Genomic DNA, 15,357 nt, shown 5'->3' on the forward strand with positions numbered 1-15,357 from the left:
ATACAACATGCCTCCATAACCTAGCAAGGTCAGTCCATGAGAAGAATAAATAAAAACGTAATTTAGTAACTGCTAGAATAATCTGAGAAGATAGAAATGAAGATCATGTCTGGAGGACAAAATGATTTTTAGAAAATAGAAAATGATGAAGTCACAAGGTAAATGATATAAAAGGCTGGATTTGGAGTAAGAAGATAAGGGTTCTTGTTCTGTGACTGACTTTGTAGTCTAGGACAAACCATTTAATGTGTCTTGCTTTGTTTTCCTCATCCACTATGCAGAAGTCATAGTGATCTTTTTAAAACATAAATCAAATCACATCACTTTCCTGCCTAAAATCCTCCAATAGTCTCTTCTGACAATTGGAATGAAATCTAACCCCTTCCTCGTGACCTTCAGCATTGTGAGCATGAATGGAACCCTGCCTACTTCTTAAAACTCCTGTCTTTGTCTTTTTCCTTTTATTCACTGTTCCTAGATTGCTCTTAAACCCTGTGAAGCTCACATTTGCTGTTTGTCTGCCTGAAATACTGACTCCTAGGTCCTCTTGTTGTTGACTATTTCTTGTTATTTAGGTGTCAGCTCAGATGCTACCTGCTCAGAGATGCCTTTACTCTCTGTAGAAAAATAGCTACCTTACTCTCATCCATCAATCGCTTTCAAAGAACTATAACTTATTTTTGTTAAACTAAGTATAGAAAATAATATCTTGTTTACTATTTATGTCTTTATATATTGTGTGTGTCCTCCTATCAAACATCTCCTTGCCTATCTTGTTCATCACTGAAATCTTTGACTCTGGCTAACAATTTATGCTTCACAAGAATTTGTAGATGAAAGGAGAAAACAGGGAAAAAAAAAGGAGACGAGAGAAGAGAAGAAAGGAAAGGAATGAAAGGGGAAGGAAAAAAGAGGAAGAAAGGGAGGGAGAAAACAAATAAATAAAATACTTTGGCAAAAAAATGAGAAAAAAATATGAGAAATTATATTGGGAAAAAACTATCAAGGCGTTGTTTAAATATCACTTCATGCTTGAATATATTTAAATACCATAAACTTGTTATGATTTAAAGGAACTCCAAAGACTATTGTTTTCATTTTCTTGATATTTCAGTGAAGCCTGCAAAATGTATATGTGGGGAAGTGAGAGTAGAGGTGTGATTTAATTTTTGTGCTTTATTTGGGTGAAACTGGCGTATGAAGAAACATAAGAGACACCCTCAGAGCACAATCAAGATGTCAGCATTCACAAACCCATGTGCTACCCCTCTAAATTATACTCCTCCAGATGGCTTGGTTAATTTTGAAGTGGATAAAGCTAACAGTGCCAGATCACACCCAAGCAGTATAAAACTGTATAAGAACACAATAAAACAGTAATAAACAATAGATTATTTTAGTGGCATATGGCAGATACTGAGTCAGGCCAGCCTCAAATGTAATCTTTGGATTCTGTTTAAAAATCAGTGTCTGAGTTAGAGCATTAGCATTCAAAGCACTCCTGCAAGCAGTAAGCAACTATTCTAAAGAAGAGAAAGGGAGGGTCAGATAAAAGAGAAAAGGAAAACACAATGGTCATTGGAGAAGAAAAATAAACAAGAAATAATAAGCAGTGCTTGCATGACAATCTACAAGGGGGAACATAAAATTCATGAAAGCATTCAACAGGAAGAGATGGCAACAAGTAGACCAATATGAAGGAAATGGATGTGGGAGCTCCCAGCAAGAAGGGGAACAACGGAGAAAGAGGAAAATTCACATAAACAAAATAACAATTCCTCCCTTTTCTGAATATCTGCACATAAAATTTATTATCTTCCCTTAAAATGACAAAAATTGTATGTTGCATCATAAAAGTTGGAAATATATTGTTAAAACCTTAACTCTGCAATCCCTAAGTAAAAATTCCCTTTTCCGAACATGTCTTCACCCCTACACTAAACCCAACCATCTTCTCCTGGGAGAGGGATGCTTCAGAACAATGAGAGATCCGTTCAAATTGCTGAAATTAAAGCTTCCAAGCGAAGAGCCCAGGATATAGCCCCCTTTACCTAATTACATCCTATTTATACTACGTATTTCAATGTAAACAAGACTTCCTCCATACCAAGTGAGAGACTGTATGCTTAGACACTACATTGTGAGCATGAATGGAACCCTGCCTACTTCTTAAAACTCCTGTCTTTGTCTCCTGTATTTTTTCCAGAAAAATACTTTTCAAGTGAAAGTTTTGTTAATGGATAGTTTCTTGATAACATGAGTGATCTGAATAAAGTTAATTATCCACATAATTAACTATATGTGGCTGAATAGGAAGTCTCAGCCTTCATTCCCACTCAGAAACACTAATTGCGCACAAATGTACACACTAAACATTTTTATATGAATTCCAGATTCCAATTAAGATGTTGTAGTATTCCAAGTGTGTACAAGATAGGGAATAGTCAAATTGAGTTGAGTAAGAAGAGCAATTTCATTTACCTGTGTCAGCCTCTCCCCCAAGTTAGCACAGCTCAGTGCCAGGACAGAATGTCTCTTTCACATCTGTTTCCTCTGGGAGAAAAGAATTGAGCATGCCTCCAACATTCCAGCTTTTCAGAGAGCTGCCCAAGAAACTGGTCTCTGACTTCCTTGATTGGTGTGCCAACAGAACTAGCATAATTTGAATGCCTGGGGGTCACTGAGGACAATGGAAAGCAGCAGGTGGCTTGATATGGTTGGCACAGCATGGCACAATTCGGGGAAGATCTGCACAACTTAAGACTTCTTCCTTAGCAAGGAGGGATAAGAGTGGAGCATGTGTTGGCACTCTGCCTCTTCAGAGGGCTGCCCAAGGGACTAATTTCTGTCTTACCTCACTTGGAGCACTGATGGAACTAGCATAGTTTGGATGCCTTGGAGCCACTGAGAACAAAAGTTAAAAAAACAACAACAAAAACTAGTAGGCAGTTTGTTATAGCCACCATACCTCAGTAAAATCAAGAGAAGATGCACAACTCAAGGCTTCTCCTTCAAGAGGGAGGGAGAAAGGAGCAGAGAATGAGTCTGTCATTCTAGCTTCTTGGAACACCAGCTGCTGAGAAACTGATATCTGTCCCACCTTACTCAGTGTACTGATAGGAAGCTGGCATGCTCTGGATGTTTGCCAGCCACTGACAACAAAAGAGAGTGGGAAACTTGCAGTTGTAGAACCAGAGAACATGTGGTGCCACAGACAGACATCAGAAAAGATAACGAGTTCCTGAGGGGAAACAAAAAGCACAGTAAGCCTCTCTGAGAAATTGCATGCACAGGCCCAGATACCTCCCAAAAAGTTCCAGAGGATTCCAGAATCACTTTCTGGGCTACTTAGTGGGAGTCTTGTAACAAAGCCAGTCTGAAGACTGGGAGAAGCGACAGATCCCAATACAAAGCTACAAGGTGCATGAAAAACAAGGAAACATGGCTCAACCAAAGGAATAAACTAAATCTCCAGAAACTGGACCTACAAAGAGGTATGTGGGCAACTTGAAAGAGAATTCAAAATAATTGTCATAAAGATGCCTAATGAGCTCAAAGAAATACAAATGAATGGAATAAAGCATCAAGAAAGATACAGAAAATATAAAAAATAAGTTTTGGAGCTGAAAAAGAAAATAAACTGCAAAATTCACTGGAGAAGTTTGTGGCAGACTTGATACGCAGAAGAAAACATTAGCAAACTTGAATATGAGTCATGTGAAATTATCTGCTAGAGGCACAAAATGAAAAAAGAATGACAAAGAATAAAGAAAACCTAAGGGACATATCAGGCACCATCAAATGGACCAATATTTGCATTATTGTTGTTTCAGAGGGGAAGAGAGAGAGAACAGGGCAGAAACATTACTTAATAAAATAACAGCTGAAAATTTCCCAAATGTGAGGATGGAAATGGACATCTAAAGTTGAGAAACTACATGCTCCAACTAAGATGAATTCAATGAAACACACACCAAGCAACATCATAATCAAATTGTCAAACGTCAAAGAAAAACAATTTTGAAAGCACCAAGAGAAAAGCAACTGGTTATGAACAAGAGACTATCACCAGATTTCTCGGAAGAAACATTCCAAGACAGAAGAGAAGTGGGATGATATATCAAAATGCTGAGAGAAAAAAAACACCCTGCCAATTACGAATACTGTATCCAGAAAAACTATCCTTCAATAATTAAGGAAAAATACTTTCCCAGATAAAGAAAGGCTGAGGAAATTCATCATCACTAGACTGCATTGCAAGAAGTGCTAAAGGAAGTTTATCAAGTTGAAATCAATGAATGCTAAACAGCAGCATGAAAGCATACGTAAATACAAAGCTCACTGGTAAAGGTAAATACATAAACATATAAAGAATACTATTGCTGTGATCTGAATGTTTGTGTGCATTCAAAGTTCATTTGTTGTCATCTTAACCCCAAGATACTGGTATGAGGAAGTGGGGCCTTTGGGAGACAATTAGGTCATGGGAGCCAAGCCTTCACAAATGGGATTAATGCTTTTACAAAAAAGGCTCCCATGATCTTGCTTGCCTCTTCCACTATGTGAGAACACAGAGAGAAGGCACAGTCTATGAATAGGAAGTGGACCTTCATCAGATACCAAATCTTTTTTTTTTTTTATTATTATTATTTTTTTTTATTATACTTTAAGTTCTAGGGTACATGTGCATGACGTTTATATCATGTATAACTCCCCAATGCAATCCCTCCCTCCTCCCCCCTCCCCATGATAGGCCCCAGTGTATGATGTTCCCCTTCCAGTCCAAGTGATCTCATTGTTCAGTTCCCACCTATGAGTGAGAACATGCGGTGTTTGGTTTCTCTTCTTGTGATAGTTTGCTAAGAATGATGGTTTCCAGCTGCATCCATGTCCCTACAAAGGACGCAAACTCATCCTTTTTTATGGCTGCATAGTATTCCATGGTGTATATGTGCCACATTTTCTTAATCCAGTCTGTCACAGATGGACATTTGGGTTGATTCCAAGTCTTTGCTATTGTGAATAGTGCCGCAATAAACATACGTGTGCATGTGTCTTTGTAGTAGAGTAATTTATAATCCTTTGGGTATATACCCAGTAGTGGGATGGCTGGGTCATATGGTACATCTAGTTCTAGATCCTTGAGGAATCGCCATACTGTTTTCCATAATGGTTGAACTAGTTTACAATCCCACCAACAGTGTAAAAATGTTCCTATTTCTCCACATCCTCTCCAACACCTGTTGTTTCCTGACTTCTTAATGATTGCCATTCTAACTGGTGTGAGATGGTATCTCATTGTGGTTTTGATTTGCATTTCTCTGATGGCCAGTGATGATGAGCATTTTTTCATGTGTCTGTTGGCTGTATGGATGTCTTCTTTTGAGAAATGTCTGTTCATATCCTTTCCCCACTTTTTGATGGGGTTGTTTGTTTTTTTCTTGTATATTTGTTTGAGTTCTTGGTAGATTCTGGATATTAGCCCTTTGTCAGATGAGTAGGTTGCAAAAATTTTTTCCCATTCTGTAGGTTGCCTGTTCACTCTGATGGTAGTTTCTTTTGCTGTGCAAAAGCTCTTTAGTTTAATTAGATCCCATTTGTCAATTTTGGCTTTTGTTGCCGTTGCTTTTGGTGTTTTAGACATGAAGTCCTTGCCCATGCCTATGTCCTGAATGGTACTACCTAGATTTTCTTCTAGGGTTTTTATGGTATTAGGTCTAACATTTAAGTCTCTAATCCATCTTGAATTAATCTTTGTATAAGGGGTAAGGAAAGGATCCAGTTTCAGCTTTCTACTTATGGCTAGCCAATTTTCCCAGCACCATTTATTAAATAGGGAATCCTTTCCCCATTTCTTGTTTCTCTCAGGTTTGTCAAAGATCAGATGGCTGTAGATGTGTGGTATTATTTCTGAGGACTCTGTTCTGTTCCATTGGTCTATATCTCTGTTGTGGTACCAGTACCATGCTGTTTTGGTTACTGTAGCCTTGTAGTATAGTTTGAAGTCAGGTAGCGTGACGCCTCCAGCTTTGTCCTTTTGACTTAGGATTGTCTTGGCAATGCGGGCTCTTTTTTGGTTCCATATGAACTTTAAAGCCGTTTTTTCCAATTCTGTGAAGAAACTCATTGGTAGCTTGATGGGGATGGCATTGAATCTATAAATCACCTTGGGCAGTATGGCCATTTTCACGATATTGATTCTTCCTATCCATGAGCATGGTATGTTCTTCCATTTGTTTGTGTCCTCTTTGATTTCACTGAGCAGTGGTTTGTAGTTCTCCTTGAAGAGGTCCTTACATCCCTTGTAAGCTGGATTCCTAGGTATTTTATTCTCTTTGAAGCATTGTGAATGGAAGTTGATTCCTGATTTGGCTCTCTGCTTGTCTGTTACTGGTGTATAAGAATGCTTGTGATTTTTGCACATTAATTTTGTATCCTGAGACTTTGCTGAAGTTGCTTATCAGCTTAAGCAGATTTTGGGCTGAGACAATGGGGTTTTCTAGATATACAATCATGTCATCTGCAAACAGGGACAATTTGACTTCTTCTTTTCCTAACTGGATACCCTTGATTTCTTTCTCTTGCCTGATTGCCCTAGCCAGAACTTCCAACACTATGTTGAATAGGAGTGGTGAGAGAGGGCATCCCTGTCTTGTGCCAGTTTTCAAAGGGAATTTTTCCAGTTTTTGCCCATTCAGTATGATATTAGCTGTGGGTTTGTCATAAATAGCTCTTATTATTTTGAGGTACGTTCCATCAATACCAATTTATTGAGCGTTTTTAGCATAAAGGGCTGTTGAATTTTGTCAAAAGCCTTTTCTGCATCTATTGAGATAATCATGTGGTTCTTGTCTTTGGTTCTGTTTATATGCTGGATTACGTTTATTGATTTGCGAATGTTGAACCAGCCTTGCATCCCAGGGATGAAGCCCACTTGATCATGGTGGATAAGCTTTTTGATGTGCTGCTGAATCCGGTTTGCCAGTATTTTATTGAGGATTTTTGCATCGATGTTCATCAGGGATATTGGTCTAAAATTCTCTCTTTTTGTTGTGTCTCTGCCAGGCTTTGGTATCAGGATGATGTTGGCCTCATAAAAAGAGTTAGGGAGGATTCCCTCTTTTTCTATTGATTGAAATAGTTTCAGAAGGAATGGTACCAGCTCCTCCTTGTACCTCTGGTAGAATTCAGCTGTGAATCCATCTGGTCCTGGACTTTTTTTGGTGGTAGGCTATTAATTGTTGCCTCAATTTCAGAGCCTGCTATTGGTCTATTCAGGGATTCAACTTCTTCCTGGTTTAGTCTTGGGAGAGTGTAAGTGTCCAGGAAATTATCCATTTCTTCTAGATTTTCTAGTTGATTTGCATAGAGGCATTTATAGTATTCTCTGATGGTTGTTTGTATTTCTGTGGGGTCGGTGGTGATATCCCCTTTATCATTTTTTATTGCGTCTATTTGATTCCTCTCTCTTTTCCTCTTTATTAGTCTAGCTAGCGGTCTGTCAATTTTGTTGATCTTTTCAAAAAACCAACTCCTGGATTCATTGATTTTTTGGAGGGTTTTTTGTGTCTCTATCTCCTTCAGTTCTGCTCTGATCTTAGTTATTTCTTGCCTTCTGCTAGCTTTTGAATGTGTTTGCTCTTGCCTCTCTAGTTCTTTTAATTGTGATGTTAGAGTGTCAATTTTAGATCTCTCCTGCTTTCTCTTGTGGGCATTTAGTGCTATAAATTTCCCTCTACACACTGCTTTAAATGTGTCCCAGAGATTCTGGTATGTTGTATCTTTGTTCTCATTGGTTTCAAAGAACATCTTTATTTCTGCTTTCATTTCGTTATGTACCCAGTAGTCATTCAGGAGCAGGTTGTTCAGTTTCCATGTAGTTGAGCGGTTTGGATTGAGTTTCTTAGTCCTGAGTTCTAGTTTGATTGCACTGTGGTCTGAGAGACAGTTTGTTAAAATTGCTGTTCTTGTACATTTGCTGAGGAGTGCTTTACTTCCAATTATGTGGTCAATTTTGGAATAAGTGCGATGTGGTGCTGAGAAGAATGTATATTCTGTTGATTTGGGGTGGAGAGTTCTATAGATGTCTATTAGGTCCGCTTGGTGCAGAGATGAGTTCAATTCCTGGATATCCTTGTTAACTTTCTGTCTCGTTGATCTGTCTAATGTTGACAGTGGAGTGTTGAAGTCTCCCATTATTATTGTATGGGAGTCTAAGTCTCTTTGTAGGTCTCTAAGGACTTGCTTTATGAATCTGGGTGCTCCTGTATTGGGTGCATATATATTTAGGAGAGTTAGCTCTTCCTGTTGAATTGATCCCTTTACCATGATGTAATGGCCTTCTTTGTCTCTTTTGATCTTTGATGGTTTAAAGTCTGTTTTATCAGAGACTAGGATTGCAACCCCTGCTTTTTTTTGTTCTCCATTTGCTTGGTAGATCTTCCTCCATCCCTTTATTTTGAGCCTATGTATGTCTCTGCATGTGAGATGGGTCTCCTGAATACAGCAGACTGATGGGTCTTGACTCTTGATCCAGTTTGCCAGTCTGTGTCTTTTAATTGGAGCATTTAGTCCATTGACATTTAAGGTTAATATTGTTATGTGTGAACTTGATCCTGTCATTATGATATTAACTGGTTATTTTGCTCGTTAGTTGATGCAGTTTCTTCCTAGCCTCGATGGTCTTTACATTTTGGCATGTTTTTCCAATGGCTGGTACCGCTTGTTCCTTTCCATGTTTAGGGCTTCCTTCAAGGTCTCTTGTAAGGCAGGCCTGGTGGTGACAAAATCTCTAAGCATTTGCTTATCTGTAAAGGATTTTATTTCTCCTTCACTGATGAAGCTTAGTTTGGCTGGATATGAAATTCTGGGTTGAAAATTCTTTTCTTTAAGAACGTTGAATATTGGCCCCCACTCTCTTCTGGCTTGTAGAGTTTCTGCCGAGAGGTCTGCTGTTATTCTGATGGGCTTCCCTTTGTGGGTAACCCGACCTTTCTCTCTGGCTGCCCTTAAGATTTTTTCCTTCATTTCAACTTTGGTGAATCTGGCAATTATGTGTCTTGGAGTTGCTCTTCTGGAGGAGTATCTTTGTGGGGTTCTCTGTATTTCCTGAATTTGAATGTTGGCCTGCCCTACTAGGTTGGGGAAGTTCTCCTGGATGATATCCTGAAGAGTGTTTTCCAACTTGGTTCCATTTTCCCCCTCACTTTCAGGCACCCCAATCAGACGTAGATTTGGTCTTTTTACATAATCCCATACTTCTTGCAGGCTTTGTTCATTTCTTTTTCTTCTTTTTTCTTTTGGTTTCTCTTCTCGCTTCATTTCATTCATTTGATCCTCAATCGCTGATACTCTTTCTTCCAGTTGATCGAGTCGGTTACTGAAGCTTGTGCATTTGTCACGTATTTCTCGTGTCATGGTTTTCATCTCTGTCATTTCGTTTATGATCTTCTCTGCATTAATTAATCTAGCTGTCAATTCTTCCACTTTTTTTTCAAGATTTTTAGTTTCTTTGCGCTGGGTACGTAATTCCTCCTTTAGCTCTGAGAGGTTTGATGGACTGAAGCCTTCTTCTCTCATCTCGTCAAAGTCATTCTCTGACCAGCTTTGATCCGTTGCTGGCGATGGGCTGCGCTCCTTTGCAGGGGGAGATGCGCTCTTATTTTTTGAATTTCCAGCTTTTCTGCCCTGCTTCTTCCCCATCTTTGTGGTTTTATCTGTCTCTGGACTTTGCTGATGGTGACGTACGGATGGGGTTTTGGTATAGGTGTCCTTCCTGTTTGATAGTTTTCCGTCTGACAGTCAGAAGGACTGTCTGTTGGTCTGTTGGAGATTGCTTGAGGTCCACTCCAGACCCTGTTTGCCTGGGTATCAGCAGCAGAGGTTGCCGAAGATAGAATATTGCTGAACAGCGAGTGTACCTGTCTGATTCTTTCTTTGGAAGTTTCCTCTCAGGGGTGACGCCACCCTGTGAGGTGTGGGGTGTCAGACTGCCCCTAGTGGGGGATGTCTCCCAGCTGGGCTACTCAGGGGTCAGGGACCCACCTGAGCAGGCAGTCTGTCCGTTCTCGGATCTCAACCTCCGCGTTAGGAGATCCACGGCTCTCCCCAAAGCTGTCAGACAGAGTCATTCGCGTCTGCACCACCCCCGCTCTTTCCCCTAATTGACTGCAGCTGTGCGCTGTCCGCAGAGGTAGAGTCTACAGAGACAGGCAGGCTTCCTTGAGCTGCTGTGAGCTCCACCCAGTTCGAGCTTCCCAGCGGTTTTGTTTACCTACTTAAGCCTCAGCAATGGCGGGCGCCCCTCCCCCAGCCTCGCTGCTGCCTTGCGGATAGATCGCTGCAGACGGCTGTGTTAGCAGTGAGGGAGGCTCCGTGGGCGTGGGACCCTCCCGGCCAGGTGTGGGATATATTCTCCTGGTGTGCCTGTTTCCTTAAAGCGCAGTATTGGGGTGGAGTTACCCGATTTTCCAGGTGTTGTGTGTCTCAGTTCCCCTGGCTAGGAAAAGGGATTCCTTTCCCCCTTGCGCTTCCAGGTGAGGCGATGCCTCGCCCTGCTTCAGCTCACGCTGGTCAGGCTGCAGCAGCTGACCAGCACCGATTGTCCGGCACTCCCTAGCGAGATGACCCCAGTACCTCAGTTGAAAACGCAGAAATCACCGGTCTTCTGTGTCGCTCGCGCTGGGAGTTGGAGACTGGAGCTGCTCCTATTCGGCCATCTTGCTCCGCCTCCGGCAGATACCAAATCTCTTAGCACCTTCACCTTAAACTACCGAGACTCCAGAACCATGACAAATAAATGTTTGTTGTTTATAAGCTACACAGCTTATGGTATTTTATTATAGCAGCCTTAACAAACTAAGGCAATTGTAATATTGTAACGATGCTGCATAAATCTCTTTTAATTTTTGTATAAAAGTTAAAATATAAAAGTATAAGAAATAATTATAAAAATCTAGCAATGGTTATACAATATAAAAATATGTAATTTGTGACATCAATAGCATAAAGTGTGGGGGAAGTGAATAAAAGTTAAGCGTTTTTGTATAGAATTGAGGTTATCAGTGTAAAGTAGATTATTTTAATGATAACATGTTTTATGTAAGTTTTGAAAGTACCTGTAGGAGATACTCAAAAGAAAATGAGAAAGAAATCAAAACATGCAACTACAAAAAAGTCAGAAAAATTCAAAGTAAGACAGTGACAGCAACAATGAGTCAAAAAGCTACAAGACAGCTAGAAAGCAATTTAAGAAAGCAATAGTAAGTCCTTTCCTATCAATAATTACTTTAAATGTAAATAAATTTAACTCTCAATTAAAAGACTGATATAGTGGCTGAATGGATTTAAAGAAAACAAGACTCAACTATATGCTGTATACAAGAAATGCACTTTGGACTTTAAGACCCACATAGGCTGAAAGTGAAAGGATGGAAAAAATAATCCACACAAATGGTAGTCAAAAAAGATAGCAAGAGTGGCCAAATTTATATCAGACAGAGTAGATTTTAAGTCAAGAACTGTCCAAAAAGACAAAGAAGGACAAGGACATTATATAATGATGTAAGGGTCAATCTGCCAGGAATATGTAGCAATTATAAATATACATGTGCCCATAATAAGAGCACCCAAATATAGGAAGCAATCAATGAAAGAATTTAATAGAGAAATAGACAACACATGATAACAGTAGGGAATTTCAATACACCACTCTCAATAATTGATAGAACATCCAGACAGAAGATCAATAAGGAAATAAATAAATAAGAGGATTTGAACCAGACTATAGATCAAATGGAACTAACAGACATTTGCAGAACATTCCACCCTATAGCAGCAGAATGCATATTCTTCTCAAGCATGCATGAAACCTTCTCCAGAATAGATCACATGTTAAGTCACAAAATAAGTCTTAACAAATTTAAGAAGATTGAAACTGTGTCAGTTATATTTTCCAACAACAATGGAATGAAATGGAAAGCAAAGAAAAATGGAAAAGTTCTTAGATATGTGGATGTTAAACAACACACTGTTGAATAATCAATGAGTCAAAGAATAAATCAGAATGTAAATTTTAGAAAAATATTTTGAGACAAATAAAAATGAAAAGAGAACATAACAAAATGTATAGGATGCACCACGACCAAGTCAGATTTATCCCTGGATTACACGGATGGCCAACATACAAAAATAATCAATATGAGACACCACATTAACAGAATAAAGGATAAAAATTACATTATTATCTCAATATATCCAGAAAAAGCATCTGAAATATTTAACACCCTTTCATGATAAAAAAAACACTCAATAAACTAAGAATAGAAGAAAATTACCTCAACATAATACAGGTCACAGTGAATGTCATACTATATAGTGAAAAACTGAAAGCTTTTCCTCTAAGATCAGGAACCAGTTAAGGATGCCCACTCTGACCACTTCCATTCAACATACTACTGGAAGTCCTAGCCAGAGAAATTAGGCAAGAAATATAATTAAAAGTCATCCAAATCAGAAAGAAAGAAAATTTCACTGTTTGCAGATAATGTGATGCTATATGTAGAAAACCTTGACAATTACACACACACAGACACACACACATTCACAAATCATTAGAACTAATAAACCAATTAAGCAAAGTTGCAGGATACAAAATCAACGCACAAAAATCAGTTGAGTATACGTACACTACCAATGAACAACTGGAAACAAAAATGAAGAAGATAATCCATTTACAAATGAATCAAAAAGAATAAAACTCTTAGTAATAATCTAAACTGAGAAGTATTACAAAATATGTAGACACTGAAATCTATAAAATATTGCTAACCTCCCCCTCGCCCAGACACACACACAAATAGGGGATGCAATGCCTTAAGCCAACCAGCCCACCATGTCAAGTTCATCATCCAGAACACCAACCCGGCAGTGGCTATTTCGATTCTGAGTGTCTTCTCGCTGAGGTGTCCATAATAGTCATTGACTGGGTTCAAATTGATGCCAATTCCTCAGTTATTCATGATGAGTTCATGGCTCACAAACTTCGATTAGTTCCCCTCATTAGTGATGACATTGTGGACAAGCTGCTGTCCTCCCGGGACTTCCCATGTGAAGAGTTCTGCGAGCGCTTGGTGGAGTTCACCCTCGATGTGCAGTGCAATGAAGAGCAGACTTGACGTGTCGCGTCTTGAGACCTCATCTCCAACAGCCCCAGGTCATTCCAGTGAACCAAGATGATGACCCTAATGACTACGTGGAGCAGGATGACATTCTCATCATCAAGTTGAGAAAGGGCCAGGAGCTGAGACTTTGAGCCTATATGAAAAAATGCTTTAGCAAGGAGTATGTCAAGTTGAACCCTACTGCAGGGATGACTTTTGAATACAATCCAGACAATGCCATGAGGCAGGCAGTGTACCCCAAACCCAAGGAGTGGCCCAAGAGTGAGCACTTGGAGCTGGATGAGGATGAGTCACAGGTGCCCTGTGACCCGAAGGGCAAGCCAGAAAGGTTTTACTACAACATGAATTCCTACGGCTCTCTGTGTCCTTAAACCATGTCCTCTTAGATCTCACTGGATTGAAGAAGAAGCTGAGGGATTTACAAACTCAATTAAGCCACGAGATCCAAAGTGACATGCTAACTATAAACTAGCTGCAGCTTGCTGCTTCAGCAAGAATGGGGATTCAAGCCAGCAGCTGGATTTGGGGGGTGTCTCTTAAGACTCTTCTAGTTTTTGGAAATCTAGTCTATTGTTGCTTGAGCTTCTTGGCAGGTCATCAATACCAACTAGAAGCGGGTAATAGACTACTAGGGATGCCAGCGGTTTTTAAGCGGGACAGTTTTTTACTGGCCCTAACTGCTAATTGCCAGCAGTGCTCCACAGATCCCAAAACATCCCTGTTAGCCTGTTTCCTAATGCAGCTGTAGGGGAGCCAACCGAACTTCTCTCCTGGTTAGTTCAGCTCTTTACTTTAAATGCTTTCTGTCCAAAAGGAATAGTTTCAATTGTATCTTAGATTTCTGGTTTTAGGATTAAATGTCACAACCTTCATTCAAAGGGCCTATAAACCCTTCCAGTTCTTTCCCAGGGCTGGCCTACTAGCACTTCAAATTTCCAGGTGTCTTTAATTTGAGAAGTAACCTTCTGGGAATAACATCAGACCCTGGCTGTGCCCTCCCCACTATGTAAACACAATATTTCACTCTCTACCCAGCAATTACAAACCCCTTCACCACCAATACCTGATTATTTAGTTTGGTGGTGGTGGTGGTGGTAGTAGTGGCAGTGGCCAGCAGGGGCAAGGGCCCCTCCCACATACACAGAAGTATTTCATTTCTCCTAAATGAAGGCTCTGGCCCTGACCTCTTAACACTGTCTCCAGGGAGGAACATGCACAAAGCAGTTAATTAGGCAGCCCCGAAAAAACACAGAAAGAAAGAGATATTTATTGATTAACAGAAGTTGTCTTTTAAAAAGTGTTTATTTTTGGTAATGAAGAGCACAACATAGTCTCAAAAAAATTAAAAAAGAAAATAAAAAGAAAAGAAGACACAAATAAATCCCATGTTCATGGATTAGAAGACATTGTTCAAATGTCCATACCATCCAAAGTCTACACATTTAATGCAATCCCTATTAAAGTCCTAGTAACATTTTTCACAGAAATTGACAGAACAATTCTAAAAATTGTACAGAAGTACAAAGGACCCCAAAGTAGCCTAAACAATCTTAAGAAAAAGAGCAAAACTGGAGGCCTCAAACTTTGTAACTTTAAAACATATTACAAAGCTACAGTCATCAGAAGATCATGGTACTGCAATAAAGATAGACATACCGGCTAATGGAACAATACTGAGAGTCCAGAAATAAATCCACACATATACAGTCAAATGATATTTTACAGGATGCCAAGACAACACAATGAGAAAAGGATAGTATCAAAAAATTGGTGCTGGACAAACCAGATATTCACATACAAAAGAATAAATTTGGATCCTTATTTTAAACCATACACAAAAATCAACTCAAAGTAGATTAAAGACTTAAACATAAGACATGAATTTATAAAACTCCAAAAAGGCAACATAGGGTAAAATCTTCATAACATTTGTCTTGGCAATTAATTCTTGGATATGACACCGAAAGCACAAGTAACAAAAGCAAAAATAGGCAAATGGATTTACATCAAACGAAAAAGCCAAAAACTAAAAATCTTCTGCATAGTAAAGGAAATAATCAACCGAGTACAAAGGCAACTTACAGAATGAGAGAAAATATTTGTAAACCAGATATCTGACAGGGGGTTAATATAAAAATATATAAGACACTCAATAGCAGAAAATAAAAATAACTAT

At 39.3% G+C, this 15,357-nt stretch overlaps 1 pseudogene; it reads left to right on the forward strand.

The window, feature by feature from the left end:
* Positions 1–1,197: 1,197 nt before the first annotated feature.
* Positions 1,198–13,653, forward strand: LOC117096737 (annotated as a pseudogene).
* The last annotated feature ends 1,704 nt before the right edge of the window (positions 13,654–15,357 follow it).

The sequence above is a fragment of the Trachypithecus francoisi genome, unplaced genomic scaffold (genome assembly GCF_009764315.1).
Source record: "Trachypithecus francoisi isolate TF-2019V2 unplaced genomic scaffold, Tfra_2.0 Lachesis_group14, whole genome shotgun sequence".
Taxonomy (NCBI): domain Eukaryota; kingdom Metazoa; phylum Chordata; class Mammalia; order Primates; family Cercopithecidae; genus Trachypithecus; species Trachypithecus francoisi.